Raw genomic sequence first — 12544 nt, forward strand, 5'->3', positions numbered from 1 at the left:
CTTTTATTGATAAAACACTCTTGTCAGGAGGAGTCCCAGATCATCAATAAAGAGAAGAGAATGACAAGCAAGAGAAATGAAGCCAAGTGGGAGAAAGGAATTTGAGATTGTGGTGGATAATTTATACCGGGGGAGAGCATATATTTGGCTTATCTGCAAGCTGACCCTTTTGCACGATAAGAAGGAAAACCCCACACAGTGGGGTATCTGTTGGCAGCGCTTTGAAGACCGGGCTCCATTTTGCTTCAGTTATTTAAGTCAATATCCATCGTTATATGTAGTTTGGTATAAACTTTGATTTGTCCCTGCTCAACGGTACAAGAATAAGGACTTAGACATTGTTAAAAATAATTTCTTCCTACACTTCCCTTCTGCTTTCTAAAAGAAATGTCCCCAAGATGGTTATTTACAATAAAACAGTTCACACATGTATTATATAAATGATAAAAGAATAATAAAAGCACACTTTCCATTAAACCCCTAAATTTTGTTTTCCTGTATTGAATGCTCTATTGCAATCCCAAGTGTGACATGATATGGGTCACATATATTTGGATCACACCCACACCATATGTTTAAAGTACACTGCTCCCTCTGAAGGAGCCTGGGAACTGTAGTTTGTTGTTCTGGGAATTGTAGCTTGGTTCCCAGGATCCCTTTGCTTTAAATCTGTGGTGTGTCAGTGCTTGGAAAGCCCATTTTAAAAATGAATTAATTCCAGTTCCAGTTCCTCCCCTCCAAAAAGCAACTAATTTAATTCCAGTTCAATTCACCATTCATTCACATGAATGATATGATAGCCATGTTCAAATATATAAAAGGATGTCATATAGAGGAGGGAGAAAGGTTGTTTTCTGCTGCTCCAGAGAAGCGAACACGGAGCAATGGATCCAAACTACAAGAAAGAAGATTCCACCTAAACATTAGGAAGAACTTCCTGACAGTAAGAGCTGTTTGACAGTGGAATTTGCTGCCAAGGAGTGTGGTGGAGTCTCCTTCTTTGGAGGTCTTTAAGCAGAGGCTTGAAAACCATATGTCAGGAGTGCTCTGATGGTGTTTCCTGCTTGGCAGGGGGTTGGACTCGATGGCCCTTGTGGTCTATTCCAACTCTATGATTCTATGACATGGTTCTCAGCATTCCCCGCCCCAGCCTTCAGAATTTTACAAGCTAAGAAACTAAGAAAACATCAATGTGTAATGTGAACAATTGTTGTATTTATTCTTCCCAGCAATTATGACCTCCATGCTTCAACAGCATCACTTTTGAGATTGGTAAAAATGAGCAATGCAATGGTCACACCATCAAGCACAGAGTTAAGTGTGATGAACCTACATGGCCAAAGCCACTTCCTGGACTCTTCTCTCATTGTTACATTTCCAAGTTACCAATACGTGGAGCACAGGGTGGAGCCATTCAGATACAGTGACCAGGTCACACAGGTAAGGAGTGACTTCCGTGCTCCCATCGAGGTCTATGGAGAAAACTAAATGAGCTAGAATTCTTAAAACGTGGCAAGGATAGGGAAACTGCTGCCTGCCATTTTTATTCATGGGCTTAAAAGAGCACCACTTATATTAAAACACAAAGCACCATGAGCCTAAGATTGTAAGGTAAAACATAACACGTCTACAAAAAGAATAGCAGCAGCTAAAAATAGTACCAGCAGAATAAAACAGATCTTTATTCATTCAAAAACCAGCACGTAGGGTCAGCTGGAGCAGGCTGGACGCCTTTTGGGGAAAAACCACTGAAGTGGATCTTAAAAAACCTTCTTCTCCGTAGGCATGACACTTGGTCATCCAATGAACTTACACTGAGCAGGGCATTAAAGCGGGAGGGGAAAATATGTATCCATGCAGTGAGACAATGCTCTGGCAATTTCTAAGCTTTCTCTGCACACCCTCTCTGCCTGTCAGAATGACATGCATGTTCGTTCCTTGTTGATAATTCAAAGCTAAATAAAAGAGTGCCGCCTTGATCCTTAGAAAACAACAGAGGGAAAGACAGAAAGCCTAAGGAGCAGGCTGGGATGCCTTACACAGAGTCAGACCATTGGGTCTATCCAGTGGCGGAACAAGTCGATCGGGCGCCAGGGGCGGCGCCTGTGGGTTGGGGCGAGCCGGGCCAGGATGCTCTGCAGGGCCGCCACAGAGTCTGCCTGCCTCCTCTCACTCAGCCGCCCTACAGCTGAGGGGGAGGCAGCAGATGGACCATTTAGGGCAGCGGGCAGCCTGAGGGCACCCAAGCCACAATGTCACTTCCAGGAGAGACGCGTGGCTTGGGCGTGCTGCAGGCCCCGCGATGAGTGCCGCTGGGCATTTTGTCACCCTCCTCAGTGGTGACACCCGGGGCGGACTGTCCCCACAGCCCCCCTTCCTCTGCCCCTGGTTCTATCAAGCGTAGTAGTGCCTACCCTAGCTGGCAGTGGCTCTGCAGGATATATCTGAAACTCTGCCTGGAAAAAGAAGAAGAGTTTGGATTTGATATCCCACTTTATCACTACCCTAGGGAGTATCACTACCCTAGGGACGCGGGTGGCACTGTGGGTAAAAGCCTCAGTGCCTAGGGCTTGCCGATCGAAAGGTCAGCGGTTCGAATCCCCGCGGCGGGGTGCGCTCCCGTTGCTCGGTCCCAGCGCCTGCCAACCTAGCAGTTCGAAAGCACCCCCGGGTGCAAGTAGATAAATAGGGACCGCTTACTAGCGGGAAGGTAAACGGCGTTTCCGTGTGCAGCTCTGGCTTGCCAGAGCAGCGATGTCACGCTGGCCACGTGACCCGGAAGTGTCTCCGGACAGCGCTGGCCCCCGGCCTCTTTAGTGAGATGGGCGCACAACCCTAGAGTCTGTCAAGACTGGCCCGTACGGGCAGGGGTACCTTTACCTTTACCTAGGGAGTCTCAAAGTGGCTTATATTCTCCTTTCCCTTCCTCCCCCACAACAAACACTCTTTGAGGTGAGTGGGGCTGAGAGACTTCAAAGAAGTGTGACTGGCCCAAGGTCACCCAGCAGCTGCATGTGGAGGAGTGGGGAAGCAAACCTGGTTCACCAGATTACGAGACTACCGCTCTTAACCACTACACCACACTGACTCTCTCTGGAGTTTTCCCATCATTCCTTGGGACTGCCAGAGATTGAATCTGGGACCGGTTGTGTGCAAAGTGACACCTACAGTTCCTCCAGGGCCAATGGCTGAAATATACCCTGCAATATATTCTCCTATCTATCACTGCTTCCTCATGGAGGGGTTTCAACAATCTGGACAGAGTTGGGATGCCACAGTTGGAGCAAGTCCAGTTGAAACAGCCAGAGCATGGTCTTTTCCATCTGTACTTCAAGTGCTTTGATTGTTTTTACTAATAATCCTATTGTTTTATTCTTTTGGAAACCACATTGAGATTTTCTATGACCAAGTGGCATTTAAATTTTATGAAATACATAAAGAACACAGCTCTTAAGTACCTTTCTCAAAAATGAGCCAATGTGGCTTACAGATAGATATATAGATATATAGTTTAAAACCAACAATAAAACAATAAGGAATTGTATAATACAAGCAGCATGCATCTCATAGAAATCAAATTGGCAGAATACACATTTAACTACAGATAAATAAAAAAATTGTCAGCAAAAGCAGTTCATCGTCACATGCCATCAACACACCTGAGAGCAGAGGAAAGTTTTAACCTTTCATATGCAGAGCCATCAATTGCATAGTGTATCTGGCACCACTTGTGATCACGGCATAACTTCCTTTATGCAGAGAGGAACTGCTAATGCTGAGACAAGGCTGTTACAAAGCAGTGCTGGTTCCACCTTTTGCAAAGACTCTAAAATGACCACTTCCCACAGGAATGAGCAGAAACGATCACTTCCATTGACAGGAAATTGCTGGGTTGGAAACACAAGATGTACTTGACTGAATACACCTGTAGCTAGAACCACCCACCCAGTGCAATTTCACACCACTTCTCACGCTGTTCTGCAAGCCGCGCACATCTTGTGCCAGTCACATCAGTGTTCACCAATAGCTTTGTCCGGTCTCAAAAGCATTTCAACACCCCCCCCTTTTTTTCTTCTAGGAGGCATTGGCTATGATGGCAGGAGTAGGGTTGCCAAATTCCCAACAGGGAAAATCAGGAGCTTTGTTTGGGGGGGGGGTGTTTCCTGGACATTTTGCCAATTCAGCAAAAATCCGCCTGGACGCCATTTCGCTGCCCGATTCCCGGACGTGTCCAGGAAAACCCAGGCGTATGGCAGCCTTAGACAGGAGCCTAGCTAGGATAGCAACACTGCAGGGAGCATCCATAGCCACTTAAACCAGAAGCACCTGTTTACATTACATCCCTCTGAGTTGCAAAGTGTTCTGTGAGCCTTCTAACCAGCAAAGCATTGCCTCGTGGTGACACTCTCTTGACTGGTTCAGATTTGGCAAACCTGATTCTTGGCAGCTGGGTGACCGGAAGGTGTTTGTGTGTGTCTATGGAGGGGTGTGTGTGGCATCTGTGCACATGGCCTCTGTTCTAAAGGACTCTAGCATCCAAGCAAATTGTGCTCCTCGCTTTGCTGTGTTGATTCAATATCAAGTTCCTGCCTGAGCACAATCATCCTAATGCTATAACTAGTAAATCACTCGGCTCCTTACATGCAATCATCCAGCACCACAAAACGACAGGCGCCGCTTTCCTCCACAATCTGTTCTATGGTACAGTTTGTGGCGGCCCGGCTTAATTCTCAAATGCAAGGCAGAGCAGGTATCTGCAGCAGCGTACGAGCCCATGTGAAAATAATTCCCGCTTAGCATCTAAAGACTGGAGGAAAGGCAAAGAAAACACACGTACACAAAAGGGTGTGTGATGGGGGGGATGGGGATGACCCAAACTGTCATCCAAGTCCTGCCTTGAGTGGGGACAAAGAGTGTATTTGGCGGCAGCTGTGTCTTCTGTGTGCTGCACGTAAGCTGTGTCTCTGCAGGACCACACAAGTTCATGGCAGCTCTTAAAATCCCAGCCAAGCAGCACTGAAGCAGCTGCAAAGTCATGTGACACAGGGGCACCTGGGAAGCAGGGATCTAGATATAAGTGCGGCTATTTGTGGAATCGCTGCTTGCTGTGAGGATGCAGGAAATCCCATTAAGGCTGCAGACCTGGGAGTAAGTGTCCCAGCTAGACATGCATAAGATTGGGTTACGAGATAATTCATTAAATGTCAGGATTTTGCTGCGTCAAGTTTTGATGAACTTTAAATCACTGTCATTTCAAAATGGGGGTTGTAAAAAGTATGCCGTTCCCCACCCGAGGAGATGCCTGTTTCATGGAAAATGGGGGTGCAGCCTGATTTTTAAAAATTACTAGCAAGATTTATTGACTAAAATCTATTAAATTTTCATATTCATAAATCTTTTATTGCTCACTTTTCACTAGAGGAACCAGTGGCGTAGCGTGGGGGGTGCAGGGGGGGGCAGCCGCACCGGGCGCAACATCTGGGGTTAGGGCAAATCCACGGGTTAGGGGGCGCAAATCCACGGGTTAGGGGGCGCAAATCCACGGGTTAGGGGGCGCAAATCCACGGGTTAGGGGGCGCAAATTACTTGTATTGCCCCGGGTGCTGACAACCCACGCTACGCCACTGAGAGGAACAAAAGAACCTGTCCTACAAACAGTTTCCAACGCAAACACGTATAACAGCTGAAATAAATTAAAAAATCAAAAAAATTGTGTGCATGCACACTTCTTCAGATACCAAATACTTCAGATACTTCTTCAGATGCACATGAAAGCATATAACCAGAGCAAACTTAGTTGGTCTCTAAGGTGCTCCTGGACAATTTTTAAATTTTTTTTATTTATTTCAACTGCGTCAGACCAACACGGCTACCTACCTGAACATGTAATAGCTTTTCAACTTCATATCACAGGTGTACATTCATACACACAAACATAAACACACAACACATGCATGCCTCTATATTTTGCAGTAGTGACGTTCCAAAGCTAAAACAACAAAGCTCCTTTTGTTAATTCCAGGCATATTTTCCAGGAAAGAAAACTATCATTTTAAGGTTAGCATTCTAGTGGCTAGCTAGATGCATTCGCCTCCCCACAATTCAACACAGGACTGAGCTTGCATTGTCAGAAAAGTTATTCCAGGGGGGGGAAATTGCCTGTTCTCAGCAATGGCCAGCCAGATGCAACATGTGAACACATGTCCATGTGCACACACAAGCATGGTTACTGCCCTCCTCTTCAGCCTGAATATGGGAGAAGTGACAAATGCCTTATATGAGACTGCAACTAGGCATAGGGAAGACCTGTACGGCTCTGTTCTGTTTGCAATTGATAGGGCCAACAAAGGCACACATTGCATAGCAGAGGCAGATTTGAGGCAGGAAGACCGGTTCCACCACACTGGGCACCAAGCCTAGCGGGTGTTGCAGGGCATCGCAACTATAATGTAGTACATTGGGCAGAATTGAAGGCAAGAGACAGGAGGCGCCAAAGTTTGCCTTGCACAGGGCGCAGCTGAAATATGACCAAAGTCTGCCCCTGTACCCAGCAGCAGGGTGCTACCTTAAGTTCATGGCTACTTCTTTGCACCAAATTGTCCTTGAAAGGGTGCTATTACGGTGACAAAGCGACAGGGTGTTTAACTAAAAGGTAAAGGGAACCTTGACTGTTAGGTCCAGTCACGGACGACTCTGGGGTTGCGGGGCTCATCTCGCTTCATTGGCCGATGGAGCTGGCATACAGCTTCCGAGTCATGTGGCCAGTATGACTAAGCCGCTTCTGGCGAACCAGAGCAGCACATGGAAACTTCCCACCAGAGCGGTACCTATTTATCTACTTGCACTTTGACGTGCTTTCGAACTGCTAGGTTGGCAGGATCAGGGACCAAGCAACGGGAGCTCACTACGTCATGGGGATTCAAACCGCCGACCTTCTGATCGGCAAGCCCTGGGCTCTATGGTTTAACCTACAGTGCCACTCGCAACCCATGGGTTTAACTATGCTTCCCCAAAGTCATTTTTCTGCCCACAAGATGCCAGACTATGTTTGTGATATAAAGGTAAAAGGTGCTGGGGAAAATTAGGTGAAAAGCAGCGGGGGGATGTTTGAGAAAAAAACCCCATGCCATTTCTCCAGTGCAAATTGCCCACAATAAATCTTTGGGGCAGAGAAGTTGCTGTCAGGTTAATGTTACATGCGACGGTAGTGTAATATAATTTTGTCCTAAGCTGCAGTAGAGCAGATCTCCATTTCTGCAGGTGCAACTGACAGGGCCCCTTAGGAGTGGTATATAAATGGAGCTGCTCATTAAAGAAAGAGGCAGGGAAATCTATAGATGGCACACAGTAAATTCAGTTACCTAGAAGTTTCAGTAGTGGGGTATTCCCCCCCCCCCCAAACTCTTTTCTCTCTTTTTCTGTGTAGGTTCCAACTGAATTAATTTCATAGAAGTCATTAAAAATCAGCTCTGATCGGCATTGAAAATCTGATTGCGAAGCCTTCAGCGAAGGGGCCCTTATTTTATTTTTAAAAGAGAATATGCTTTCATGTTTAATTGCATCTGCAGTTCAAACATTTACCCCCTCTAACTATAAACCTGAGCCAGCTGGGGTCTTGCCCATTTGGCATGGACAGGAAAGCCACACTTCTCATTTTGCAAGTAATACAGTGAGTTGTCGTTGAAATCTAAGGTAAAGAAAAGGCACACCAGGTATATACCATGCCTTTACATAATATTCAGAAGAAATCATACGTTGTAGGATGTGCTGAAACTATCTCTCTGGTAAAATCTTAAAAGGGTTCCTTTCACAGTTACAAAGGTGTTTATTCTTGCCTCACCTCCTTGGTAGTGAAATCTGTTTTTTGTGTGTGACCAGGTTGATATCAGGGATGGAATAAATATCTAGTTTGGTTCACATTCTGATTCCCCCTTCTGAAATCAACAAGCGAAACGAACACAGCTGTCCTATGAAATTCACACGTCTATAGATTTTGCCGTGGAGTTCTCCGACAAAAAAACCCAAAGATGTGCATATGGGGGGGGGGGGACTGCCTGCAGAAAGATGTACATCAGAAGAAATGCATTTATTTTTATGAGAACCTTTTAAAAAATTACAAAGTGATGTGTAAATGCGGCAAACTGAACTCAACACTGGAAAAACGGAAGCTGAGAGAAAACGAAACTGACAGATCTATCTGCCTCTAGTTAATATAGGATAAACTAGTGAATTATAGTGGCTAAGAGTCTGAGCTGTGAAGTTCTTAGTTCAAGTCTCGCTTCCACACTTATGAGATAGTATTAGACAAGCGACTGTCTTCTTCTTCTTCTTTGGCGATCACTCGTAGCCAAGTAAGATTGTCTTCCATAAATACGGTTTTAACAATGAGTGCGTAGGTGACTGTGGAGGCCAATTCTGGATCCACGTGTCCTTCCACAGTGGGGATATTGGTTTCCAGGTGGGAGTTGATCATGGTGAGGGTTTGCCAAGCGTGCCTTCCTCTTAGCACGTTTCTCCCTTGCGTCCTGAGTTCGAGTGTCTTCAAAGCCCATGACATCTTTGGTAAAGGCTCTAATCTTTGGTAGAGTGCTCTAACTGGAGCACTTGCAGGCCAGTGTTTCCCAGTTGTCAGTGTTTATACTACATTTTTTTAGATTTGCCTTGAGACGGTCTTTAAACCTCTTTTGTTGAATACCAGCATTACGCTTTCCATTTTTAAGTTCGGAATAGAGTAGTTGCTTTGGAAGACGATAATAAGGCATCCGAACAACATGACCAGTCCAACGAAGTTGATGTTGAAGTATCATTGCTTCAACATTAGTGATCTTTGCTTCTTCCAGTACACTGGTATTAGTTTGCCTGTCTTCCCAAGTGACGTGTAAAATTTTTCAGAGACACCATTGATGGAATCTTTCGAGGAGTTGGAGATGGCGTTTATAAGTGGTCCATGTTTCACAAGTATACAGTAAGGTTGGTAGTACAATAGCTTTGTAAGGCAAACGACTGTATACAGTGGTACCTCGGGTTACATACGCTTCAGGTTACATATGCTTCAGGTTACAGACTCCGCTAACCCAGAAATAGTGCTTCAGGTTAAGAACTTTGCTTCAGGATGAGAACAGAAATCGTGCTCCGGCGGCGCAGCAGCAGCGGGAGGCCCCATTAGCTAAAGTGGTGCTTCAGGTTAAGAACAGTTTCAGGTTAAGAATGGACCTGTGGAACGAATTAAGTACTTAACCTGAGTTACCACTGTACTTAGCTGGCCTACCTGCAGTGTTCAGTTTGTTTGGCACCAGCTGCACTGGTTGCCAGATTGCACCCGGCCTTAAGTCAAAGTATTTCCCTCCCCTACCTTGAGGAATGCATCTCCCCATATGAGCCCACTCACTAATTTACTGAGCCTACCTTCCCATTGGCAGGTCTGAACAGCAATGGACAGAGGTCAGGCTTTTGGAGCAGCATTGCCTGCCAGCACCACAGATGGATGGATCAGCCCATTACCAGTCCTTGTCCACTTCACACACCTCCTTTCATAAGTCTGTCCTATGCCATGCCTGCCACAGTCTGCAAGCAAGAGAAAAATCCAGAGAGGGGAAAATTGATTTCAAATATGTATTTTATCACTAAACGTACGTTTTATTTCAGTGCGTGCATTTCTAAGCAGACCTCTAGGAATGGCACCAAAGAAACCCCACGAAAAAACAGTACAGGAGAGGGGTTGGAAGGAATTTTGGTAAACCCCTTTTTTCATCTTATAAAATGCCTGAGCGTGAAATTTTGCACAGTGCTAGGAGATATGCCCTAAATCTGTCCTCTTCCATCAGCAATAGTGTTCTAAAGATCCTTTCAGCAACACATGTCAACTCAGATCATGGCTAAGAACAGATCTGTGTAGAAGCTACTAGGTGACGACCTCAAGGACTGGTATTTTTTAAGTATTTGCTCACCCTTTAAGAGTGAATTATCTTAATATTTTATACATCCCCCCCCCCAATGTGATAGGGCTCAACGTTAGCCTGTTTTGACATCAGCTGTCTGGGACAACTGAACCTTTTACGTCGCTGTCAAAAATGGATCCAGAGGTATTTGTAAAGTGCAGGAGCCATAGGCAAGAAATAAAGGAGTGCATTGGCATATAAATAGAATATAGGCTCCCCACAATTTATGCACAATTGACATGTGCACAGCCGCGTATATGTGCAATGCCGGGAAATAAATAAATAGATTCAAACCAGGAAATGGCAGGAGAGAGCTGGAGACACCCTCCCTGGAGCCTGAAGAAGAAGAAGAAGAGTTTGGATTTGATACCCCACTTTATCACTACCCTAGGGAGTCTCAAAACAGCTAACACTCTCCTTTTCCCTCCCCCCACAACAAACACCCTGTGAGGTGAGTGGGGCTGAGAGACTTCAGAGAAGTGTGACTAGCCCAAGGTGCATGTGGAGGAGCGGGGACGCAAACCCGGTTCACCAGATTATGAGGCCACCGCTCTTAACCACTACACCAGAGAGGACTTTGGTAAGGGTGGAGGAAGCTCCATAGAGACCGGAGGCATAGCAGGGCTTTGTTTCAGCTAGCCAACCCACCTAGCAGCTGGCGTGCGTGGTAGTACAGCAGCAACAGCCATTTTCCTGCATGTGCTCCAGCCGGCCCCAGAGCTTCAACTCTAGCTGAAGAGAGTGTTATGTGGAGAGAGAGCAGGAGAGAGCGAGAACTGGGGAGCATGAAAAATAATGGGCACTTAGAAGCTTTTTAGAGGGTGCTCCAAACTTACGCTTTTTACTTATGTGCATGGGGGCGCGGAATATAACCCCTGCGTAAGTGGGGGGGTAACTCTTTAACAAAACTGCACAGTTACATGACAAAGCATAGTTTTACATACACAAAAGTACCTTATAGATCATGGGTAGGCAAACTAAGGCCCGGGGGCTGGATCCGGACCAATCGCTTTCTAAATCTGGCCCGCGGACAGTCTGGGAATCAACGTGTTTTTACATGAGTAGAATGTGTCCAGAAGGAATTCGTTTATTTCCCCCAAAAAAATATAGTCCGGCCCCCCCACAAGGTCTGAGGGACAGTGGACCAGCCCCCTGCTGAAAAAGTTTGCTGACCCCTGTTATAAATCATTACGATTAAAAAACAACAACAAGTCAAGTTTGTGGGATTTTTTAAGTCAGTATCTATTCCAGGCCAATATATATTGATATATAAAATCTTCATTGATAACATAATGTAAATTAATGCAATTACAGTGCAAAGTTTTACATTCCCACTCAGAACTAAGTCCAATGAAGGTCAATGGGGGCTTCCAGTAAGGATTTTAGCTTAATCTTGTTTAAGATTAGCTTCATTCTGTTTAAAATAAAGTTTGGAAGCAAACCAAAACACAACTTTTCTTATAGACTGCAGCAGAGGCAAAGACAGAATTATTTAAGTTTATTGCATGAGTTGGATGTAAAAAGTAACCCACTTTAAAAAAACCCACACAAATCTGACATTTGCATGCCCATTAAGGGTAGCCAACCCTGCCTTTGAGACCAAATATCTATGCAGCCACAACAACAGAGTTTTACTTGATTATCAAAATAGCTTCGCCTCAATCCATCTTCTTTTAAACATGGTGTATAGCCACCAGGTCTCACCTTTCCCCAGTTTAGCATTCCAACATATCCTGGAAAAGGCAGTGGCCATGTGGCATGAGAACTCTGTATTTGCATTCTTTATTTGCGGGTAGGATGCAGGATCTGCACCGCTCCTGCTTTAACTCACAGCCAGAGGAGCGCTCCCTTATCAGGAACGTTCTCTTAGATGAAGGCTGCTGTCAAAGTGCTATCTCGTGGATGAAAGCCACCTAAAAACTCATGGTATCTATCGACTGCTGTTCCAAACAGTGAGAGAGATTTGCTGTGGGCTTTTTGCACACAACAGGGCTTCTGGGACCTGACTGCACAGCCCTCTTCAAGCATTCATACTCACATCCAACATGTGAGAGGAAGCAGGGACTTGCTGTCAAGCCGCTCCTCTTCTGGCAGGTCCCCTCTAAAGCTAGGGTTGCCATATTTTGAAGAGCAAAAAAGGGACACATTTGCCGACTTCTCATTTTAACTATGGATCGCCATGACGGAAAAGAGGACGTGTCCTGGAAAAAGAGGGCAAATGGCCTTTGATTGAGGACATATATGACCTTTGATTGAGGTCAAAGGTCTGAAGCTGTGGTCCTCCTCTACCCCAGGAGAGTAGCTGTCCAATTTAGAGCTGCAGTTGGGAAGGAAGTGATAGGAAGCAGAGCATGAGTAAGGAATATGGAAAGTTATCTTGGACTGCATTTGAAGATGGGCACCAAAAAGCAAAGCATCCAAGTGGAGCATATTCAGAAAGAAGAGAAGACAGATACAGTGGACCAGGGCATTGGAGGCATTTGCAAGTAAATAAGATGCTTAAATAGGAGTTGAGAAAGAACTGGCAAAGAGAGTACAGTGGTACCTCTGGTTACATACGCTTCAGGTTACAGACTCTGCTAACCCAGAAATATTACCTCAGGTTA

At 45.4% G+C, this 12544-nt stretch overlaps 1 long non-coding RNA gene across 1 annotated transcript in view; it reads right to left on the reverse strand.

Annotated features, from left to right (window-relative positions):
- Positions 1–12544, reverse strand: part of LOC144327031 (uncharacterized) — a 218479-nt gene that overhangs the window by 45039 nt on the left and 160896 nt on the right. The gene's annotated exons all lie outside the window — the stretch shown is intronic.

The sequence above is a fragment of the Podarcis muralis genome, chromosome 2 (assembly GCF_964188315.1).
Source record: "Podarcis muralis chromosome 2, rPodMur119.hap1.1, whole genome shotgun sequence".
Classification (NCBI taxonomy): domain Eukaryota; kingdom Metazoa; phylum Chordata; class Lepidosauria; order Squamata; family Lacertidae; genus Podarcis; species Podarcis muralis.